The sequence below is a fragment of the Schistocerca cancellata genome, chromosome 5 (assembly GCF_023864275.1).
Source record: "Schistocerca cancellata isolate TAMUIC-IGC-003103 chromosome 5, iqSchCanc2.1, whole genome shotgun sequence".
NCBI lineage: Eukaryota > Metazoa > Arthropoda > Insecta > Orthoptera > Acrididae > Schistocerca > Schistocerca cancellata.
Window position 1 is genome coordinate 728,173,321 of NC_064630.1, and position 14,531 is coordinate 728,187,851.

Consider the following 14,531-nt stretch of genomic DNA (forward strand, 5'->3'; position numbering starts at 1 on the left):
AACCAATCGACCAACGAGTAGTATCTGAGAGTACCAAACTGTCTAACAGCGAAAAACTCTCATATGTTTCCAAGCCCTGACGATGAGGACGGAGGAAGTAGTCGAAAGCCTGAAACTGAATACAAACCTGACGCGGCAAGAACTGCGTAAAGCATTTACTCAAGAACGTCGTCGCGAAAAACTGCGTTGTCACCGCTTATGTTCTTCCGTTGCAGGATCCCAGACCATTTTCTAAGTTCAGAAAGTACGAAGTCCTTGGAGGAAACAGGCTTGTCTCAAAGAATGAGCACGGTTTCAGGAAAAACCACTTGTGTGAAGCACAGCTTGCTCTGTTCGTACACGACATCAAGCAAACAATAGAAGCAGGTGTTTCTTGAGACTTTCCCTGGGCAAGCCCAAACGATGATGGAATATAATAGATGGTGGTGATCAGGTACATTCGATCTTCTTGTGTTTGAAAGGCGCTTGACATTTTACTACATTTTCACGTACTAACCAAGATAGGATCGTACTGAATATTTTCGTAGAATTTTTTTTCCCTAATAGAGTACAGAAAGTCATATTGGATGGCGAATGTTTCACAGAGCCAAAATTAACATAACAAGACCTCTAATAGAATGAGATTTTCACTCTGCAGCGTCCACATCGTTCCAGACACCTGCGTCCAACATCTCTGGTTTAGGTTCTTGAGAAAGAATAGTCTGACATTCCTCCACATACATTCAGACACGTCACCGAAAGTGTCCCCAGCGGAGATCAAGTCGTCATAATACCGAAGAGTGGACATATCCCATATTAATGTCCACTAATAAGTGTCCAGATACTTTTGATCAGTGCACGTAATGAAAACTAGAACATTTCACCATCAGGCACAAGGGACCACGCGCTGCCCAACCACCATTGTCTTATCATCTGTCTACGCCGTCAGCAGGGAAAAAGGGGCAAGGGACAAGTGACTCTCATACTGCAATCCAGGCGGTCGCCTTATCCAGGCCGGGGCCTCTATTTCTCTTTCAAACAGCTCCTTAACTGAAACTTCCTGGCAGACTAAAACTGTGCGCTGGACCGAGACTCGAACTCGGGACCTTTGCCTTTCGCGGGCAAGTGCTCTACCAACTGAGCTACCCAAGCACGACTCACGCCCCGTCCTCACAGCTTTACTTCTGCCAGTACCTCGTCTCCTACCTTTCAAACTTTACAGAAGCTCTCCTGCGAACCTTGCAGAACTAGCATTCCTGAAAGAAAGGATATTGCGGAGACATGGCTTAGCCACAGCCTGGGGGATGTTTCCAGAATGAGATTTTCACTCTGCGGCGGAGTGTGCGCTGATATGGAACTTCCTGGCAGACTAAAACTGTGCGCCGGACCGAGACTCGAACTCAGGACCTTCGCCTTTCGCGGGCAAGTGCTCTACCAACTGAGCTACCCAATCAAAGCTCCAGAGTTCGAGTCTCGGTCCAGCACACAGTTTTAATCTGCCAGAAGGTTTCACGACCTCTAATGTTCCCAATGTGTTTAAAAGATGTATCAGATAGGATACGCAACACCGCAAGATTGTTCGTGATCTTAAGTGGAATGACCACACAAAAGAAATAGTAGGAGAAGCAGATGCCCCAGGCTGAGATTCATAGGAAGACTCTTAAGGAAATGTAATTCATCGATTAAAGAAGTGGCTTACAAGCCACTTGTTCGACCAATTCTTGAATATTGTTCATCTGTCTGGGATCCGTAACAGGTGGATCTGATAGAAAAGATGAGCGCCACGTTTCGTCACAGGATCGTTTAGACAGCACGAAAGCGTTTCAGAGACCCTCAACGAACTCCAGTGGCAAACGCTACAAGAGAGGCGATGTGCATCACGGAGACGTTTTGTATGGAAATTTCGAGAGAGCACTTTCCGGGGATAGTCGAAGAACATATTTCTTCCTCCAACATGCGTCTGGCGAAATGATCACAACGAGAAAATTCGAGAAATTATGGTTAATACAGAGACATACCGACAATCACTCTCCCCACGCGCTATTTGCAAATGGAACAGGGAAAGGCGAGATAAATTAGTGGTAGCAGTAGATCGCTACGCCACCCACTGTCGGGTGAATTGCGGAGTACTGATGTCGATGTAGATATAGAGAACCTCTATTCGAATACGGCAATGCGACCGTTCTGTTGCCATTATCGCATATCTTGCGAAGGGATCATGGGAATAAGTTAATAGAAACTGGGGCGCGTACAGAAGCATAGTGTCATTTTTGTTCATTCATCATCATCATTTTCCAACTCCAATTTCCCAGGTGTGTTGTTCAAGCTCTCGCCATCTCGTTCTGTCTTCACAGATGTTCTGTTCCAGGGCAGCTTCCCCTTTGTGTCCTTTCTTCTTCACATCTGATCTTACATTCTATTCTCTATCTAGCCTTTTCTTGGTCATCCCCGTGGTCTTCTTTCTACGAGCCTCAGGCTATACCTTTCGGCAGGTCTTTGGCTGTTTGTCCTCATTATGTGCGCCCACCTCAATAGCAGTTACTTTTCTGTTCACCACATTCCTGATTTTATCCTTTCTAGTTGTTTGATTTAAAGTTCTAATGAATCTCATTTCTGTTGCCTGAGGTCTTTGTTTAGTAGGGTACATGTTTCTAAACCATATGTTAGGATTGGTACAAAATAGATGTGGTATATGGTCGCTTTTGCTTTTCGTGGCATTTTATCATCTCACAGAAGATTTCTGGTTTGACTGCAAAAACTGGTTGCTTTCTGTGTCCTTCTTTGTTCATTCAGTATGCGAACTCAATAGATCAGAAAATCGATCATATTGCGACGTATTACCCTCAACCATCCACTCTACAGTAGCTTGCGGAGTATGTATGTAGACGTAGACGTATTCAACCGACTGTGGTACGATCATAGGCTCTCTCTCTTTCTGCCATTCTGCTATAGGAGCAGCGAGGATACTGTGACACAATTTTTTCCATATAAGCAAAGTGGACAGCGCAGTAAATCTGCCTTGTATGTAATTACAGGATGTATGATCACTTCACACCTCTACGCAAACTCTTCCTCCCTGCCTGTATATATGCCGTCTCTAATGACCTCGTTGACGGCGGGACGTTAAACACTAACTCCACCGCCTCTTGCCTGTATAGCATTTCCCGAAACTGGCTGAGAAAATGTTAGGTAGCAGTGGGTCTGGAAACGTTTGCAGAAAGATGGATGCCAACTTGTGTATCGTCGTTTCTTCAGCCCATGAGCGACTAGAAGTAATGACAGAGGAAGTGGGGTTCAACATTCCGTCGATCGTGAAGAAATTAGAGACGGAGCACAAGTATGGATTGGGGAAGGGAGCTAGACATAATCTTTTCAGAGGAACACTCGGTATTTGCGTAAAACGATTTAAGTAAACCATGGAAACACGAATTCTTGACGGGGATCTGAAAGGCCGTTGTCCAGAATGTGATTCCAGTGGCTTCCCACAGCGCCACCTTGCTCGATGATGAGCGACTGGAGACCACGACGAGTTCCTTCATCTACAGGTTGTTTAAAAGAAGCGTCACATTTTCCTACAGTAGGTAGTAAATTTATAGGTCAAAATTAAAAGAAAAGTCCCTATGATGACATCATCGGAAAGCACTACCTGTTGAGACATACCTCAGTCTGTCCTCTTATTACCATCTATTACTTCAGCCCTTCTTCGCAATGGATCACGCACTCTTTCGAATACATCCAGCTAATTTAGGGATGCGATGCATGCTTTGGTCACACGCTCCATTAACGTCGGCACATTGTGGGTGCGTTGGGCACTGCGATGCCTTTAAATCTCCCCATTGCCAGAAATCCAACACATTCACGTTCGATGAACCGGGAGCTCACCCCACCCGACCTCCTCGCCCAGCCCATCACCGATCAAACGTTTCGGTGAGGTACTAAAGTACGATCCGTATAAAATGCGAGGGCAACCTTCTCCAGTAGCGCTGGTAATGCATCGGACAGAAATCGGTGATACACAGCAGCTGTTAACCTGTTCGGTAAAGCGTTGCTATGTCTATGACAACGTCACACCCAATTCCTGCCCATACATTGATACAGAGGCGGCCCTGTTGGCTCTCCTCCACACGTGTATGTAGTGGCAATTTACTACGCCATTTCCTATGCATTATGTCTCATCTGTATACACTAGACACTACTCGTCACAAGTAAAACGGCCCACATCTCATTAAGATGTGTTTTCAGAAGTAACTATTGCGACTTCCAATTTTCGCCAATAATGCTTCCTGCAGGGGCGCATTGCACTTTTTCTGAATACACTGTACTGCAAGTCCACCCAACACTCGTGAGACTCAGATTGTGGTCATACATACTATCACAAGTAGGCTACTTTCATACTACTCCGGCAGCGTCCGACCGACACACTGTCAACGCCAGGCCGCAGCGGCGATGCCCGTTTATACGGCTGTTCTGCGCACAGCAAAACAGGATAACCCTCGTCCACATACCGCTGTTGTATCTCATCATGCTCTAACAGAGTGTCGGCATGTTGTCTTGGTCTGCTCGACCACCAGATCTGTCTCCAGTCGTGCACATGTGGGACGTCATCGCACTACAACTCCAGCATCATCCACAACCAGCATTAGCCGTCCTTGTATTGACCGACCAAGTGTAAGAAGCATGTAATTCCATCCCACAAACTGGCTTCCGGCACCTGTAGAATACAATGCATGCACGTTTGTATGTTTGCATTCTGGCGTTTACACCAGTATTTCACATTTGCAATGGCTTATCCCAGATGTACATTAACCTGTGATCTTGCAATATTAATCCCTTAAATATGTTACCTAGACAGATGTATTTCTGAACTTTCATTACTATAATTAGTTATTGGAGTTGTGATTTTTTCACTCGTCTTATCTTATCTTCTCAGCGATCACAGGCCCTGTAGACCACGCGCTGCATCAACGATCTACTTCCACCGCCTTCTATCTCTCGCAGCCTCTTTCCACCCTGCGGAAATTCCTATGCTGCGATGTCCTTCTCTATGTCATCTTTCCACCTTGTACGGGGTCGGCCCATTGGTCGTGTTGCCTGGAGAGTTTCTTAAAATGCTTTCTTGGTGATTCTGTTGTTTTCCATTCTAGCAACATGTCCAGCCCATTGCAGTCTCCTACATTTTAATTTCTGGATGATAGTGGGGTGATTCATTAACTGATAAATTTCTTTCGAATTCTCCAAGCGCCATTCTCCAACACAGGTCCCCAGCTTTCTCTCATTACTTTTCTTTCGAAAATATTCAGTTTTTCTCTTTCATTCTTTGTAAGAGTCCAGCTTTCTGAACCGTATAGTACTATGGGGCAGATAATAGTGTTGTATATCTCTTCATCTTTGTGGTGATTGACAATATAATGTCCAGATCTTTCTGCTGGTGACTAAGGACAGTTTACTGAACAACGTTAAATCACTATTTCCTTGTAAAGTTTTTTTTAAAATTACCGCTATTTCCTTCATTGGCAAACTAATAACTAATAATTATAGCTATTATGAGTATTATGTTTTTAGATTGGTAAGTACTTTCAAGTACATGCGGCACAAGTAAGCCATTAATGTTTATTTTTCCTTGGGCACCAGGTCAGGTACGGAAGTGTGGACGTGTGTACACAAAATCGATAGTCTATACTGACAGGTGTAGTACACTCCACTGGTTCTGGGCTAAGGGGATGGGGAGGAATGAAATAAACAGAGCTACGGGACATCTCTTCAACTATCTTTTTGTATTTATGGACACAGACACAGACACACACACACACACACACACACACACACACACACACACACACACACATACGGTGTTATTGCATAGACGAAAAGTTGTGACAATTAGTAGCTTCATATGCATGCACTTAAGTGCGTTAGTTGCGACCGCGCGCGAAACATCAGGTAGTAAATTAAGTGATGTTATTGCGGGAAGACCGTTGTATGCGCGATTTCGGTTTCTCATCACTTATGTAAGTAGGCTGTTTAGATTTTTATATGGGTAATGCCACGTAGCGCTCTCTGTATGAAAATCACTGGCTGTGCTGTGTGCAGTATGTGGCTAGTTTGCATTGTTGTCTGCCATTGTTGTCATGAACTGCTATAGCTGGATGCGAACAGCGCGTAGCGCTGGGCAGTTGGAGGTGAGCCGCCAGCAGTGGTGGATGTGGGCAGAGAGATGGCGGAGTTTTGATAATTTGTAATACTGGATGTCAATTATGAATATTAAGGTAAATACATTGTTTGTTCTCTATTAATATCTTTCATTTGCTAACCATCCCTATCAGTAGTTAGTGCCTTCAGTAGTTTGAATCTTTTATTTAGCTGGCAGTAGTGGCGCTCGCTGTATTGCAGTAGTTCGAGCAACGAAGATTTTTGTGAGGTAAGTGATTTCTGAAAGGTATAGTTTAATGTTACTCAGGGCCATTCTTTTGCAGGGATTTTTGATAGTCAGATTGCGTTGCGCTAAAAACATTGTGTGTCAGGTTAAGCACAGTCTTGTACAATTATTCTAAGTGGACATTTCATATGTCAAAATGTTCTAAGGGGACGTTTCATATGTCGACCCTTAGCCTAGGATACCTCACTGGAATCTTCTGATTTTTTCTTGTAGTTTGTGTATTTAGTGTAGCTTTTGTTTATTGCTAGCGCGTAATTGTAGAGAGAATCTCCTTTGTAGTTGCAGTCTTTCATTGTTGTAATGTAAAACAGTTGTGGCATGCATGTAGATTTGCAACAAGTATTTCGCAGCTGCGCTTGTAATTAACTAGATATTATTTTCAGTGCTATGTTAATGTGTTCTCTTATTTTTGCTATTCAAATTGTGCTTTTCTGTGTTATCGTGTGAAATATTGTGAAAATAATGGCGTGTGAAAAACGTAACACTCGACTCCAAAGTAAACTGAGAAATGACAGTGAAGACGAAAGCAATGTGTTAGCGCCACTGTGTAATGAGTTAACTAATGTTCAAAGTAGTAATTTGGTAACTGTGCATAGGGAAATGGAGCGGGCGTCAAACAATGGCGTAGACAGTCAAACAGGTAGTGAACAGGGAAGCATTATCGATCGGTCGGTCGGCAACAGCTCGCCTCAGGAATCCGAAATGATAGGACACAATTTTGCAAATACTGTAGATTCAGGTTTTGCGTCCTCACCGTTTTCTCAAATAAGTCAAGACACATTTTCAGCTTGTCAAAATGTGAATGTTGCCGGCGCAAATGCACTGCCGAAAAGAGTAGAGGAACAGATTCCAGACACTAATACATTATTATTGCAATTAATGCAACAAATGGAACAAAATCAGAGACAGATGGGACAAAATCTTCAAAAGTTAGACACAATGGAACAAAATCTTAAAAAGTTAGACACAATGGAACAAAATCTTAAAAAGTTAGACACAGTGGAACAAAATCTTCAAAAGTTAGACACAATGGAACAACACCAGAGACAAACACAGCAAAAGTTAGACACAATGGAACAAAATCTTCGGAAGTTAGACACCACACTTGAACAAACACGTGAAGATTTAACTACTGAGTTACATAACATTGAATCGAAATGTCAAAAAGTCTGTAATGACGTAAAAACACAAATTTGTGAGCATTTCCAACCTATTTTTTCGCGGCATGAAAATGCATTACAGAATCACGAAGCAGCCATAAAAGAGCTGCAAACCATTGTTCATGAAAATCATGAGACCTTGTGGGCTAAAATTGACTCAGTTGCATCTACCGATTCGGTTACGCAACTGGCAAAAACTCAGGAAAACTTAAAGAACACAGTAGATTCGATTTCAACACAATTGGACACTCTGAAACTTGGTTCAGAAAAACACACTGAGGAAATGTGTTCACTATCGGAGAAAGTAGCTGAACTTTCGGATCAGGTCACTAACTTATCTACAAAGGTAGATGATGATCTGAATGACACAAGACCCGTAGCCTTCACTGACACAGAAGAGTATGAACAAATAAGAAAATTCAAACAAAATCAGAATCAAATTAATACGCAATACAAAAGAGAAATGCGGGAAGTACAAGATCAGCTGACACAGGTAATACAAGAATTACGTATTTCAGAGGACACTCGCGCCCCAATAAGGGAAGAGGGACATATAAATACGGAAAAGCCACAAAATAATAACACAGGGCATTTCGGTAATTATGAAAGGAATTGGCAAGGTGCACCGAATTTTGAGATGGAACCGCCGACACGACGTAACAATGAGCGATATGTGACTCGCCGACATGATGACTTTGACTATAAGCTGTTCATTACTACACGTAAATTCAAAACATTCAAGAATTCTGCCAACGACATTCATCCACAAGCGTGGCTCCATCAATTCTCTCATTGTTTTCCTCCCAACTGGTCATTGGAGCACAGGTTAGAATTTATGTGTGGCTACTTGGAGAATGAACCAGCTGTAAGAATGCGATCGGTCATTCACGATTGCCACAGTGAAGGAGAATTTTACCATGCCTTCCTCTCAGCATATTGGTCTCAAGCCACACAGGACCGAGTAAAACATAGCATCATGATGATGAAACACTTCGAACAATCTGAATTTTCCAGTCTTGTGAAATATTTTGAAGACATGTTGCACAAGAATCAATACCTGTCAAACCCATACAGCCCCTCAGAACTCATCCGCATTTGCTTAATCAAACTGCCTGAACATAGAAACTGACTATGGAGAATAGGTAAAGAATGCAATGCGAAGTTATATGAAAAAGATTTGGGCCCAAATGAGTATTGTACAATCAGAAATAATTATTTTGAAAGAAATATGAATAGAACACAGGAAGGAGGTATAGATAGGACTTTTTGGGAATAATAATGAACGAAGGGAGATCTCCATGCAAAATACTGCAGTAAAACGAACCCTGTCCTTTCCTTTTGTGCTATCCCACTATGTGTTTGTGTACCCTTGTGTATTTGTGTTTTTCCTGTCTTTATGTGTTTAGCTGATGAGAGCTATGTTGTAGAATTTTTCTAATACTCTGTTATTTTCTTTGTAAAGATGCTTAGACATAATTTATTCTGTGTTGTTTTAATGCTCATGTGTGAAGTTGACGTTTCAAAAGTTATTCTGATCTTTTATGTATGTACTCATGTCATAATTCCTGTAACACTGATGTATATGTTTATTTCTATTCTTTTGTAAAGCTTGTACTACAAATATTATCTGTATTGTTATGTTTTTAATGATGTATTTTGTATCTTTGTAATTGTATTCTTATGTTATATAATTGTAATTGACGCCAGTTAATCAAATTGCGTAACTTGTACGCATTCATTTCACTGCACACTTTTCTGTTGGTCATACTATATGGACACTATGTGAGAAGTAGGGACTGTTAGTGTTTGCACGTGTGTTACTAATTCAGCAAGGGACTGGATAACAGCATTGCTGGTTCTAAGGACAATTCCCAAAAACTTTGTGAATGCACAAGTGGTGGTTATGGACTTGCTCTATTATCTGCAAGACTCTTCGATGGTGATTGTGCACCTGCACAGTCGCAACAGATGGCTGCTGGCCATCTCTACAAGGACTACAGTGGGTCTGCATCTCTGGTGGCCCACCAATACTCTCTACCAGGACTGCAGTGGGTCTGCTCTGTGATGACCTACCTACCAATATTCGTCAGAACTTCGAATGACTCTGCTGTGGGTTTGCTCTGTTGTGGCCCATTACCTGTCATCATTTCAAGAGTCAGCACTGTCTTTCCGTTGGAAGGACAACACTACTTCCTCAAGCCTGCATGGAAATCCACTACTTCTATGTGCAATTTCTTTTACTAATGAGACTTTGTGAAAAACAAAAACTGTAATTACTATTATGATGAACAATCAGGACTGTCTTTATTGACTGTGAAACAATATTAGCTGTTGACCAACATTGTATCAATAAGTGTGTGCATTGGATATCTTTGTTATTGTAATTATGAAAAATTTTATCAAATCTTTATTGGCCACTGCCCAAAAAACATTTGTAAAATTTTTTGTGGGGAGCATGGGGGCTATGTAAGTAGGCTGTTTAGATTTTTATATGGGTAATGCCACGTAGCGCTCTCTGTATGAAAATCACTGGCTGTGCTGTGTGCAGTATGTGGCTAGTTTGCATTGTTGTCTGCCATTGTTGTCATGAACTGCTATAGCTGGATGCGAACAGCGCGTAGCGCTGGGCAGTTGGAGGTGAGCCGCCAGCAGTGGTGGATGTGGGCAGAGAGATGGCGGAGTTTTGATAATTTGTAATACTGGATGTCAATTATGAATATTAAGGTAAATACATTGTTTGTTCTCTATTAATATCTTTCATTTGCTAACCATCCCTATCAGTAGTTAGTGCCTTCAGTAGTTTGAATCTTTTATTTAGCTGGCAGTAGTGGCGCTCGCTGTATTGCAGTAGTTCGAGCAACGAAGATTTTTGTGAGGTAAGTGATTTCTGAAAGGTATAGTTTAATGTTACTCAGGGCCATTCTTTTGCAGGGATTTTTGATAGTCAGATTGCGTTGCGCTAAAATTATTGTGTGTCAGGTTAAGCACAGTCTTGTACAATTGTTCTAAGGGGACGTTTCACTTAGAACGAAGAAGGAGAGACAGATTATTGCGAATTCACCTGTAATTAATTTAGAAAGCAAACAATCGTTCTTCCTGCAGAGTATTTCCGACCAGCACAGGAAAAAGAGAGAAGGGAGGTGGAAAGTCTAAGCGATACACACAGTACCCTCCGACATACACTATAAGATGGTACGTGGAGTATAGTTGTAGATGTTCATTCAGATCATTTCCTGTCCTCTTTCAAAAGTTACTTTTTGAAAATGACACAATGAAATATACTTAAATCATTGAACAAGTAACTTACCATATTAATTTTTTTCATCTCATCGACGCCTAGAGATTATACATAATAATACGTCGATCCACATATGTTTCGTGCAAATAGTGTCCTTGTAATATTCCGGCGTTTTAAAAAGGGAATGAACGACGTTAACTACAAGCCGTGGTTGCATCGAAGACGGCGTGCCGCACCTGAAAGGTGTGAAGGCGCCAGTGTTTGCTGAGACCGGTCGCTGCGCCACACGGCTCCACCAGCCGCCCGCTGCATGGGAAAGTCGAGCGCATCTGAAATGCTGTCTGCCGTTTGGAAGGCTCGCGCCGGTTGCATGTGATAGCTGCCATTTCATGCCGTGTCCACGACTGTCGGACATGTACGAAATGGATATCACTGCTTATTACGCCGTCAAAAACCTTGTCTCTTCCTGAAGCCACTGCACTAATTGCTTGCAAAAGTTAGTATTTCGAAAGACGAGTTACTGAAGTGCAGGTCCTTCTTCGGAGGTGTTTTTGTGGTGATGAAAGAACGATCCATTGACTGTCGCTATGCGGATACACTTGTGTGTGTATTTGAGGATAGATACACACACACACACACACACACACACACACACACACACACACACACAAACTATTACCGTAAGAACGTGCAAAAACGTAACAGGACATAGAGAATGCTCCACAGATCAATTTGAGGTGGGGAACCTGGGGTAGGAAAAGCTTTGTCTAGCATTACTATTTTCCACCTTATTTACAACTAACATGCATACGACTTTACATGTAGTGTGTACAGTTTGTTCCTTGCAAGGAAACGCAGAGGACGAGCCTAATTACTGGGAAGCATTTTCTTGTCGTTGAACTGGAAGGGGAAGTCCTATTCCATGGTCTGCGATGTCACCTGACTTGAATCCCCTTGATTATTTATGGCGATATCTAAAGTCACTTGTGTATGAGACCCCAGTGGATACGGAGATGGAATTAGTTGCCAGAGCTGTAGCTGTCTGTGATGGGATTCGAAACACAACAGGGATATTTCCAGGATGCGTCAGAATTACGGACGCGCGGGATTAGCCGAGCGTTCTAAGGCGCTGCAGTCATGGACTGTGCGGCTGGTCCCAGGGGAGGTTCGAGTCCTTCCTCGGGCATGGGTGTGTGTGTTTGTCCTTAGGATAATTCAGGTTAAGTAGTGTGTAAGTTTACGGATTTATGGTTCAAATGGCTCTGAGCACTTGGGACTTAACTTCTAAGGTCATCAGTCCCCTAGAACTTAGAACTACTTAAACCTAACTAACCTAAGGACATCACACACATCCATGCCCGGGGCAGGATTCGAACCTGCGACCGTAGCGGCCCCGCGGCTCCAGACTGTAGCGCCTTTAACCGCTTGGCCACCACGGCCGGCACGGATTTATGACCTTAGCAGTTAAGTCCCATAAGATTTCACACACATTTGAACATTGTTTTTTTTTTCCAGAATTTTGTTCGCCGATGTCATGCTTGCATTGAGGTTGATGGGCGTCAGTTTCAGCACGTTTTATAAGGCACAGCACAAATGGTATGTTAATTGCGTCAATGATGGTATTTGAACTTAACTGAAACTAATGTAAATAAACAAGTACACAGTGCTGTGATTTTATTTCTGCTATCTGTTTAAGCTGGCTTCTCCGACCCCAGATTTCCAACCTCAAATTGTTCAGTGGAGCATCCTCTATGTCCTATTAAATTTGTGCACGCTCTTACAGAACGATGTAGGTGAAATGCTGTGACAACTGGCAGCTTAATATGCACCCACTTAAGTGTGTTATTTCTTCTTCTCTAAATATTGCAGTCTTCCCGCAAACACATAAAATAATTTACTCCCTGATGTTGTTTGTTCGGTCCTAACTGCCAAAGAAGAAGACTACACCTTTCAGGATAGACTATTCTTTTTGCGTACAATCGCCCACACTTCAGTACCTGACCTGCTGCCCAGGGGAACTTTAATGGCTTTCTTGTGCCGCATGTACTTGGAAGTACTAACCATTTTAAAGACAGGCTATTCGTAATGGCTACAACTATTAGTTTTCAAATTAAGTAAATGCTGATACAACGTTGTTCAATAAACTGTGCTCAGTCATCAATAGAAAGATCTGCACTTCTACTCCTAACACCATATATATATGATAATTGAGGTACAGTAATGAAGCTACGGGAATACATTTCTCTAGGTAACATACATAAGTGATTAACATTGCAGGATCACAGGTTAATGTAGGCACAAGACAAGTCACTGCAAAAGTGAAATGATGGTGCATCAATAACCTATGTAACCGCCAGAATGTTGAATGCACGCATGCAAACGTGCATGCATTGTGTTGTAGAGGTGCCAGATGTCAGTTTCTGGGATAGAGTTCCATGCCTCTTATAACTGGTCGGTGAATACAGGGGCGGTGGATGAGGCTGCAGTTGTCGTCTGATGATGCCCCATATGTGCTCGACTGCAAACAGGTGCAGTGACCGACCACGCCAAAGTAAAATGCCGACACTCTGTACAGGATGACGGGTTACCACAATGGTACTTGGGCGAGCGTTGTCCTGTCGAAAAATACCCCTGGAATAGCAGCATAGCAGGTGGAATTACCAGACTGACATACCGATCTGCAGTCAGGGTGCGTGGAATAATGACGATAGTGCTCCTGCTGTCGTACGAAATCGCAACGCAGACGATAGCTCCAGGTGTAGGTCAAGCGTGTCTAGCAGGCACACAGATTGGTTGCAGACCCTCAACTGGTCTGCTTCTAACCAAAACACGTCCATCACTGGTACCGAGCCAGAACCATCTTTCACCAGGAAACATAACCGATCCTTATGTTCAGTCTCAAAGGTAAGTAACGCTACAACCGTTACAGCGTGCACTTAAAGCAAACCCGATTCACATCCTCATAGTGGCGCGAAATTTGAATACACGTCACCTCTGAGCAGTAGGAACACGCCTACCAAAATTCCTTCATGTTACACAACTCCTTTTTTGGTGTTGCACTTTTTGCATCAGTATATTGAGACGACTGAAAAATGAAGCAACGGCCGAATAAACTAACCAGTGTTGCGAGTTTGTTCTCGCAGAATGTGCACTACTGGCCATTAAAATTGCTACACCAAGAAGAAATGCAGATGATAAACGGGTATTCATTGGACAGATATATTATACTAGAACTGACACGCTACGGTCGCAGGTTCGAATCCTGCCTCGGGCATGGATGTGTGTGATGTCCTTAGGTTAGTTAGGTTTAGGTAGTTCTAAGTTCTAGGGAACTGATGACATCAGAAGTTAAGTCCCATAGTGCTCAGAGCAATTTGAGTTTTAGAACTGACATGTGGTTACATTTTCACGTAATTTGGGTGCATAGATCCTGAGAAATCAGTACCCAGAACAATCACCTCTGGCCGTAATAACGGCCTTGATACGCCTGGGCATTGAGTCAGTGCTTGGATGGCGTGTACAGGTACAGATGTCCATGCAGCTTCAACACGATACCACAGTTCATCAAGAGCAGTGTCTGGCTTATTGTGACGAGCCAGTTGTTCGGCCACCATTGACCAGACGTTTTCAGTTGGTGAGAGATCTGGAGAATGTGCTGGCCAGAGCAGCAGTCGAACATTTCCTGTATCCAGAAAGGCCCGATAGGACCTACAACAGG

The 14,531-nt window shown here is 42.8% G+C and overlaps 1 protein-coding gene and 1 non-coding gene across 3 annotated transcripts in view; both read right to left on the reverse strand.

Moving 5' to 3' along the window:
* Nucleotides 1-14,531, reverse strand: part of LOC126187902 (uncharacterized) — a 1,224,785-nt gene that overhangs the window by 272,560 nt on the left and 937,694 nt on the right. The gene's annotated exons all lie outside the window — the stretch shown is intronic.
* Trnas-cga (transfer RNA serine (anticodon CGA)) lies at nucleotides 1,057-1,131 on the reverse strand. The gene has a single exon. It is a non-coding gene; the product is annotated as a tRNA-Ser (tRNA).